The sequence below is a fragment of the Schistocerca americana genome, chromosome 1, assembly GCF_021461395.2.
Source record: "Schistocerca americana isolate TAMUIC-IGC-003095 chromosome 1, iqSchAmer2.1, whole genome shotgun sequence".
Lineage (NCBI taxonomy): Eukaryota > Metazoa > Arthropoda > Insecta > Orthoptera > Acrididae > Schistocerca > Schistocerca americana.
In genome coordinates, this window is record NC_060119.1 from 275,048,881 (window position 1) to 275,058,031 (window position 9,151).

The 9,151-nt window shown below is 38.3% G+C and overlaps 1 protein-coding gene across 2 annotated transcripts in view; it reads right to left on the minus strand.

The window, feature by feature from the left end:
- LOC124592818 (organic cation transporter protein-like) overlaps positions 1–9,151 on the minus strand; it is a 77,416-nt gene that overhangs the window by 67,113 nt on the left and 1,152 nt on the right. The gene's annotated exons all lie outside the window — the stretch shown is intronic.

The window sequence follows — 9,151 nt, forward strand, 5'->3', positions numbered from 1 at the left end:
AGTCTGGAAGCACTATGTCTTGGACACATTTTCCCCTAGCAAATGAAAATGATGAATTACGAAGTGAACTGATTTTGTCTGAAAATTCCTCAGGTAGTTTTGGCCTACAGACTGTAAGGTTCAATTCTTAACATAAACTTTTACAATGTAAGGCTACATTTTGAATGTAATTGCCAAACTATAAAGGTATGTGATAATGCCTGGACACAGGCACAGGTGAAGCTTGAATCAGAGATACATCCTTCCCCCAAAATTTGAAATTGTTAAGAATTCCACTTTAAAGAATAAAGAAAATGCTAGGGGTTTGCCAATTAACCAAACATAAGAAATAAAACTGCATCAAAAAGTTGTGGCAGAGGCACCAAGAATATACCCCAACCCTGAAATATGATTCTTGCTGAGAGAACACATCTGAACAAAAATTGTTCCCTAATTATACTTTTTAGTTCATTTAAGTGTGTTATTACATGAGCTTATTTTGCACATGTTCTTATGAAATTTAACAAAATCAATGTACCTCCATATATAAACCCTTCAAGCACTGGTAAATTGTGTCTCAATATTCAGGAATAATTGGGGATATAATTCTTACTAGTATTCTGAATGAAAACATTAGGCTTCTGTAGATTTATCCAGTAGCTAGAAATCTCAGTGTTAGATTTAACCTAAAGAAAATCAAGGAATTAGTTACAGCTTCCAAGTATGCACAGTATGTAGAGCAGCCTAGTAATACTAGACTTATATAAAGGTACCTACTAACATCTTTGAAGCTGAGATACATTCTCACATAGCTGTGTTTTGCTTCGTTATTCTTGGACCTAATGAACGAAGCAGTTCGAAGAATTCTGTCTCACGCATTCTCAGAAAATTTTTATATGATTCCCTGCCCTCCAAGCTCAGTTGATAATGTAATAGGCAGAGCAATTCCTGAACACCACCGTCACATCTTAAAATCCGAGGCCTACTCCACCATCTTCTATCATTGTTGTTGTTGTGGTCTTCTGTCCTGAGACTGGTTTCATGCAGCTCTCCATGCTACTCTATCCTGTGCAAGCTTCATCTCCCAGTACTTACTGCGACCTATGTCCTTCTTAATCTGCTTATTGTATTCATCTCTTGGTCTCCCTCTATGATTTTTACCCTCCACACTGTCCTCCAATGCTAAATTTGTGATCCCTTGATGCCTCAGAACATGTCCTACCAACCGGTCCCTTCTGCTTGTCAAGTTGTGCCACAAACTCTTCTTCTCCCCAATTCTGTTCAATACCTCCTCATTAGTTATGTGATCTACCCATCTAATCTTCAGCATTCTTCTGTAGCACCATATTTCGAAAGCTTCTATTCTCTTCTTGTCTAAACTATTTATTGTCCATGTTTCACTTCCATACATGGCTACACTCCATACAAACACTTTCAGAAACGACTTCCTGACACTTAAATCTATACTCGATGTTAACAAATTTCTCTTCTTCAGAAACGCTTTTCTTGCCATTGCCAGTCTACATTTTATATCCTCTCTACTTCGACCATCATCAGTTATTTTGCTCTCCAAATAGCAAAACTCCTTTACTACTTTAAGTGTCTCATTTCCTAATCTAATTCCCTCAGCATCACCAGACTTAATTCAACTACATTCCATTATCCTCGTTTTGCTTTTGTTGATTTTCATCTAATATCCTCCTTTCAAGACACTGTCCAATCCGTTCAACTGCACTTCCAAGTCCTTTGCTGTCTCTGACAGAATTACAATGTCATCGGCCAACCTCAAAGTTTTTACTTCTTCTCCGTGGATTTTAACACCTACTCCGAATTTTTCTTTGTTTTCCTTTATTGCTTGCTCAATATACAGATTGAATAACATTGGGGAGAGGCTACAACCCTGTCTCACTCCCTTCCCAACCACTGCTTCCCTTTCATGTCCCTCAACTCTCATAACTGCCTTCTGGTTTCTGTACAAATTGTAAATAGCCTTTCACTCCCTGTATTTTACTCCTGCCACCTTCACAATTTGAAAGAGAGTATTCCATTCAACATTGTCAAAAGCTTTCTCTAAGTCTACAAATGCTAGAAACGTAGGTTTGCCTTTCCTTAATCTTCCTTCTAAGATAAGTCGTAAGGTCAGTATTGCCTCACGTGTTCCAATATTTCTACGGAAGCCAAACTGATCTTCCCCAAGGTTGGCTTCTACTAGTTTTTCCATTCATCTGTAAAGAATTTGCGTTAGTAGTTTGCAGCTGTGACTTATTAAACTGATTGTTCGGTAGTATTCACATCTGTCAACACCTGCTTTCTTTGGGATTGGAATTATTATATTCTTCTTGAAGTCTGAGGGTATTTCGCCTGTCTCATACATCTTGCTCACCAGATGGTAGAGTTTTGTCAGGACTGGCTCTCCCAAGGCCATCAGTAGTTCTAATGGAATGTTGTCTACTCCCGGGGCCTTGTTTCGACTCAGGTCTTTCAGTGCTCTGTCAAACTCTTCATGCAGTATTGTATCTCCCATTTCGTTTTCATCTACATTCTCTTCCATTTCCAGAATATTGTCCTCAAGTACGTCGCCCTTGTATAGACCCTCTATATACTCCTTCCACCTTTCTGCTTTCCCTTCTTTGCTTAGAACTGAGTTTCCATCTGAGCTCTTGATATTCATACAAGTGGTTCTCTTTTCTCCAAAGGTCTCTTTAATTTTCCTGTAGGCTGTATCTATTTTACCCCTAGTGAGATAAGCGTCTACATCGTTACATTTGTCCTCTAGCCATCTCTGCTTAGCCATTTTGCACTTCCTGTCGATCTCATTTTTGAGACGTTTGTATTCCTTTTTGCCTGCTTCATTTACTGCATTTTTATATTTTCTCCTTTCATCAATTAAATTCAATATTTCTTCTGTTACCCAAGGATTTCTACTAGCCCTCGTCTTTTTACCTACTTGATCCTCTGCTGCATTTACTACTTCATCCCTCAGAGCTACCCATTCTTCTTCTACTGTATTTCTTTCCCCCATTTGTGACAATTGTTCCCTTATGCTCTCCCTGAAACTCTGTACAACCTCGGGTTTAATCAGTTTGTCCAGATCCCATCTCCTTAAATTCCCACATTTTTGCAATTTCTTCAGTTTTAACCTACAGCTCATAACCAATAGATTGTGGTCAGAGTCCACATCTGCCCCTGGAAATGTCTTACAATTTAATACCTGGTTCCTAAATCTCTGTCTTACCATTATATAATCCATCTGATACCTTCTAGTATTTCCAGGATTCTTCCATGTGTACAACCTTCTTTTATGATTCTTGAACCAAGTGTTAGCTATGATTAAATTATGCTCTGTGCAAAATTCTACCACACGGCTTCCTCTTTCATTTCCTTCCCCCAATCCATATTCACCTACTATGTTTCCTTCTCTCCCTTTTCCTACTCTCGAATTCCAGTCACCCAAGACTATTAAATTTTTGTCTCCCTTCACTACCTGAATAATTTATTTTATCTCATCATACATTTCTTCAATTTCTTCATCTGCAGAGCTAGTTGGCATATAAACTTGTACTATTGTAGTAGGTGTGGGCTTCGTGTCTATCTTGGCCGCAATAATGCGTTCACTATCCTGTTTGTAGTAGCTTACCCGCACTCCTATTTTCCTATTCATTATTGAAGCTACTCCTGCATTACCCCTATTTGATTTTGTATTTATAACCCTGTATTCACCTGACCAAAAGTCTTGTTCCTCCTGCCACCGAACTTCACTAATTCCCACTATATCTAACTTCAACCATCCATTTCCCTTTTTTAAATTTTCTAACCTACCTGCCCTATTAAGGGATCTGACACTCCACGCTCCGATCCGTAGAACGCCAGTTTTCTTTCTCCTGATAACGACGTCCTCTTGAGTAGTCCCCGCCCGGAGATCTGAATGGGGGACTATTTTACCTCCGGAATATTTTACCCAAGAGGACGCCATCATCATTTGATCATACAGTAAAGCTGCATGCCCTCAGGAAAAATTACGGCTGTAGTTTCCCCTTGCTTTCAGCCGTTCGCAGTACCAGCACAGCAAGACCGTTTTGGTTAATGTTACAAGGCCAGATCAGTCAATCATCCAGACTGTTGCCCCTGCAACTACTGAAAAGGCTGCTGCCCCTCTTCAGGAACCACACGTTTGTCTGGCCTCTCAACAGATACCCCTCCGTTGTGGTTGCACCTACGGTACGGCCACCTATATCGCTGAGGCACGCAAGCCTCCCCACCAACGGCAAGGTCCATCGTTCTTGGGGGGGGGGGGGGGGGGGGGGGGGGGTTTATCATGCCAACATAAATTTATTTGTCGTCGTTGCCGAGATATTACTGCATTAATGACGGCAACAGCTTCTATCATGCTAACGTAAATTTCTTCGTCGATGCAATAGCAGCAGCTGCCAATCTCAGTTCATCATAATCTATTTTATAAAATAATGTTGCGCCATCTGCAGTCATTGTATGAACAAACGCAGCTACCAGATGGCATGCAAGCACTTGGAACCGGAAGTTGTACCATCTTACTTTACCATTAGTGGCACAAGATGTGTCCTCATCTGTACACGGCTTAAAGGCACAGGTCTGTAGGAATGACATTTCGCGAATGTCCTCAAGTCGATGAAACATGCTATGATAACACTCGATCTCACAGGGCCCGTCCTATAATATGTTATTGTTAACATTGAGTAGCCAGATAGGGCTCCCACAATAAATCCTGTAGAGATGAAAGAAAAAATGAAAATAAATGTCATTCATTTAGTGTGGAGCTCACAGACATCCTCAATAAGCACTTTACACATCACTGGATGTAACACTGTATTGTTGCTTGATTTAACTACACTTCATATAGCTGGTATATCAAACTAATACAGGCATTTTACATATTTATCTGTAGCATGTCTTAAGTCCGAGCATAATTGTTAAGACTGGTGTTGTCCCTGTAGATTTCACACTATCTTATGTGTTGCTTATTTAGCTACATTTAATTGAAGTAGGCATGTAACTGTTCAAGAGAATGACATTATTTATGAAATTATTGCCACTATTTATGGGAACCTGTATACAATACATCTATTAAGTGTACTAAATTATGTAGCCTTCATCTATAACAAAGTTAACATTATAAATTTTGGTTTCCATCTTTCCTTTATTATTTCTGTTTAATTTTTATGGTTTTCCTAATGCTTTATACATTCTTTATTATTCACTTTTGTGTTTTACTGTTTTTATATTACATTTTTATAATTTCGGACTTTTTCAGTAGAGATGTCAATAACTTTACTTCATCTTTGACTTCCAAAACCTCATACTGAGGCACTTCTCGCAGATTAACCATAATGGTGCATTATTACAGTTTTGAGGTTATTGCATTTTCCGTACAATTAAGTTTATTTCTTTTTTCCTTCCAGAGTTTATTTAATATATGAAATATTATTGATAGATTTATATATTTTGATCAACTTGATTTAATGTCGTTAGTTGCCTTGTGTTCTGATATTTCCTTTTCCTGATGCCCACCAGTATTAAGAAGTGTTTAAATTAAATGTTCCGGGGCACAAAACTGTTAGGAACTCTAGACATATCTGGAAATTTTATATTGCTACAGGAACTACACTGGATAATATCACCCTCTTCGTTCATATTTTTCTTAAGTAGCACCAGTTCGGACAGTTTGCGATAGACGAAGCTGAATACTATAGGTAAAATTCGAAGCTTAATTTCTTGAGCTGTTTGCTTAATAGAGTAAGTGTATGCTCTTGTAATACAACACAGAAGTATACTTATCATGCTACATTCTTTTTCTCTTGTACGAGAGAGTGCATTTGAAGAAAGTGTGATTACGCTAAGCCAAGTTTTATGTAAGATTTGGAAAACTGCTCAGTTTCTTCAGCTACTATAAGGGTCTTAATTTTTTAATGGGAGAATGAATAATTACATTTCTCCTAACCTTCACTTTGTTGTGCATCTCTTATGTTTGGCATTACTGTATGTAGAATTCCAGTGGATGATGGTCGTGCTGACCTCGTAAGGGTTGTTGTTGTTCTTGCTGTCTTCAGTCCTGAGACTGGTTTGATGCAGCTCTCCATGCTACTCTATCCTGTGCAAGCTTCTTCATTCCCAGTACCTACCGCAACCTACATCCTTCTGAATCTGCTTAGTGTATTCATCTCTTGGTCTCCCTCTATGATTTTTACCCTCCACGCTGCCCTCCAATACTAAATTGGTGATCCCTTGATGCCTCAGAACATGTCCTACCAACCGATCTCTTCTTCTAGTCAAGTTGTGCCACAAACTTCTCTCCTCCCCAATTATATTCAATAGGTCCTCATTAGTTATGTGATCTACCCAACTAAACTTCAGCATTATTCTGTAACACCACATTTCAAAAGCTTCTATTCTCTTCTTGTCTAAACTATTTATCGTCCATGTTTCACTTCCATACATGGCTACACTCCATACAAATACTTTCAGAAACGACTTCCTGACACTTAAATATATACTAGGTGCTAACAAATTTCTCTTCTTCAGAAACACTTTTCTTGCCATTGCCAGTCTACATTTTATATCCTCTCCACTTCGAACATCATCAGTTATTTTGCTCTCCAAATAGCAAAACTCTTTTACTACTTTAAGTATCTCATTTCCTAATCTAATTCCCTCAGCATCACCCAACATAATTCGACTACATTCCATTATCCTCGTTTTGCTTTTGTTGATTTTCATCTAATATCCTCCTTTCAAGACACTGTCCATTCCGTTCAACTGCACTTCCAAGTCCTTTGCTGTCTCTGACAGAATTACAATGTTATCGGCCAACCTCAAAATTTTTATTTCTTCTCCGTGGATTTTAATACCTACTCCGAATTTTTCTTTGTTTTCCTTTACTGCTTGCTCAATATACAGATTGAATAACACCGGGGAGAGGCTACAACCCTGTCTCACTCCCTTCCCAACCACTGCTCCCCTTTCATGTCCCTCAACTCTCATAACTGCCTTCTGGTTTTTGTACAAATTGTAAATAGCCTTTCACTCCCTGTATTTTACCCCTGCCACCTTCACAATTTGAAAGAGAGTATTCCATTCAACATTGTCAAAAGCTTTCTCTAAGTCTACAAATGCTAGAAACGTAGGTTTGCCTTTCCTTAATCTATTTTGTAAGATAAGTCTTAGGATCAGTATTGCCATACGTGTTCCAGTATTTTTATGGAATCCAAACTGATTTTCTCCAAGGTTGGCTTCTACCAGTTTTTCCATTCGTTTGTAAAGAATTCGTGTTAGTATTTTGCAGCTGTGACTTATTAAACAGATAGTTTGGTAATTTTCACATTTGCCAAAACATGCTTTTTTGGGATTGTAATTACAGATTTAAATGCCTCAGACGTCAATACAGTACCTTGTTTATTCTGTTGATCTAATTCTTCTTTGGATATCCAGATTTTGTGTGTCTGAAATAATAGTATTGATGTTGGGCATACAAAGTTGCGTAAGTTTTCAGAAATTTCTCAATAACAAAATTTCCTGTCCTGAGGAATATTTTACCTGTCCATCCCATGTTTTGCCGCCCCCCCCCCCCCCCCCCCCCGTCTTCTGTCACACATATGAGGCAATAATAAACACTTCATCTATCAATGCCACCTGCCTGTTTTGACTTTTTTGTTTTCTTACAATTCCATGTCATGGCAGATAAATGTCTGACTATCTAACAGATTAATTCATGAATGAGACAGATGAGTACTCAAAATGAAGGGTTAAGTTTTGCATATAACAGAAACTTAACATGGCAATCAGTGCATCTGACAGTTTTTTAGTGTTGCTTAACATAATAGAAAATGATCTGACTTGAGCTCCTTGAAAAATAAAAAATGCATATGTTATTTAAAAACATTCATGTAGTATGCATACATACTAGCAGGCCCTGATATAAGAAAATCCATACTTTTATTTAAATGCCTCTGACAAAGTATCCAACATGATTGTTGTTGTAAGCACACTTGTATTCGTTTCAAATATGCCTCCATCAGCTTTTCAAGTATAAATGCTCATACTACTAGCCTAGTGCTAAAGGCAGAGAGAAAAACAAGAGCATGAAACGAGGTCAACACCTTCTAAGGCCGGAATTACACTGTCAAATTTCTTTGACAAAGATTTTTGACAGTGCGCTAAAAAGGAGTATTACACTGTCATCATATTTTTCGTCAAATTTCAAGAAGGCGGACAACAACTTGTTATTACGCGCTCCAGTTGCTAGTGCCACAATTGCATTGTGTGTGTATTAGGAACATAAGTGGCCGGGGAAAAAAAAAAAAAAAAGGAAACATCTTGGATGAATCCATAGGTATTATGTCGAGATGATAAAAGCACTCACCAAAATTTGCTACGAGAGCTGCAGGAAGTCAAGTCTTAATATGCAAATTACCCAAGTCAACCGACCGACTTCCGAATTGATGAAGGTGTACTTGCTCACTAAAGTGGCTTCTCATATTACAAAACAGAATACTCTTGAGAAATGCTATTTCGGCACAAGACAGACAAACTAGCACTGTGATTTCTTGATACAGGGCAGACCTATTCTAGTTTACAACACAGCATTCGGATATCACATTGCATATTAACCAAAACAATTCCAGAAAAACGTGAAGCGATTTTTAAGGTTCTAAAGGAGGACTATATGAAAGTACATAAATGTTTAGTACACTATGTGGACAATAACAACTATTTTTACTTTTCAATAATTTAATTAATGCAATTAGTGTTCCAACAGTTACAAAATTAATAAAAAGTACGAAACAGATGAAGTGCTTTTTAACTTGTGGCATCCAGAGTTCAAAAATAGGCAAAGTAGAATGGAAAGCTAGGAAAGAATTTTTAATTTAGAGTGTGGCCACATCTATTCCGCCTTGCTGAAAAGCTGGCTGGATGTTTCCAGATGTAGAGGTGGATGGCTATAGCTGTGATTCTGCCTGCAGCATATTTCACCTGCCTATTATCACACAATTAATAGCATGCTCCACGCCCAATCTCTCCACCCTAGTCGAAGCAAATTTAAAAAAGTCGAAGGAACAGGAGAAATTTGAAGCCATGTTTACAAACACACTACAGAGACGTCAAATAGCTGTGTCGACGCCAGCGCTCCATGTGGTAGTGG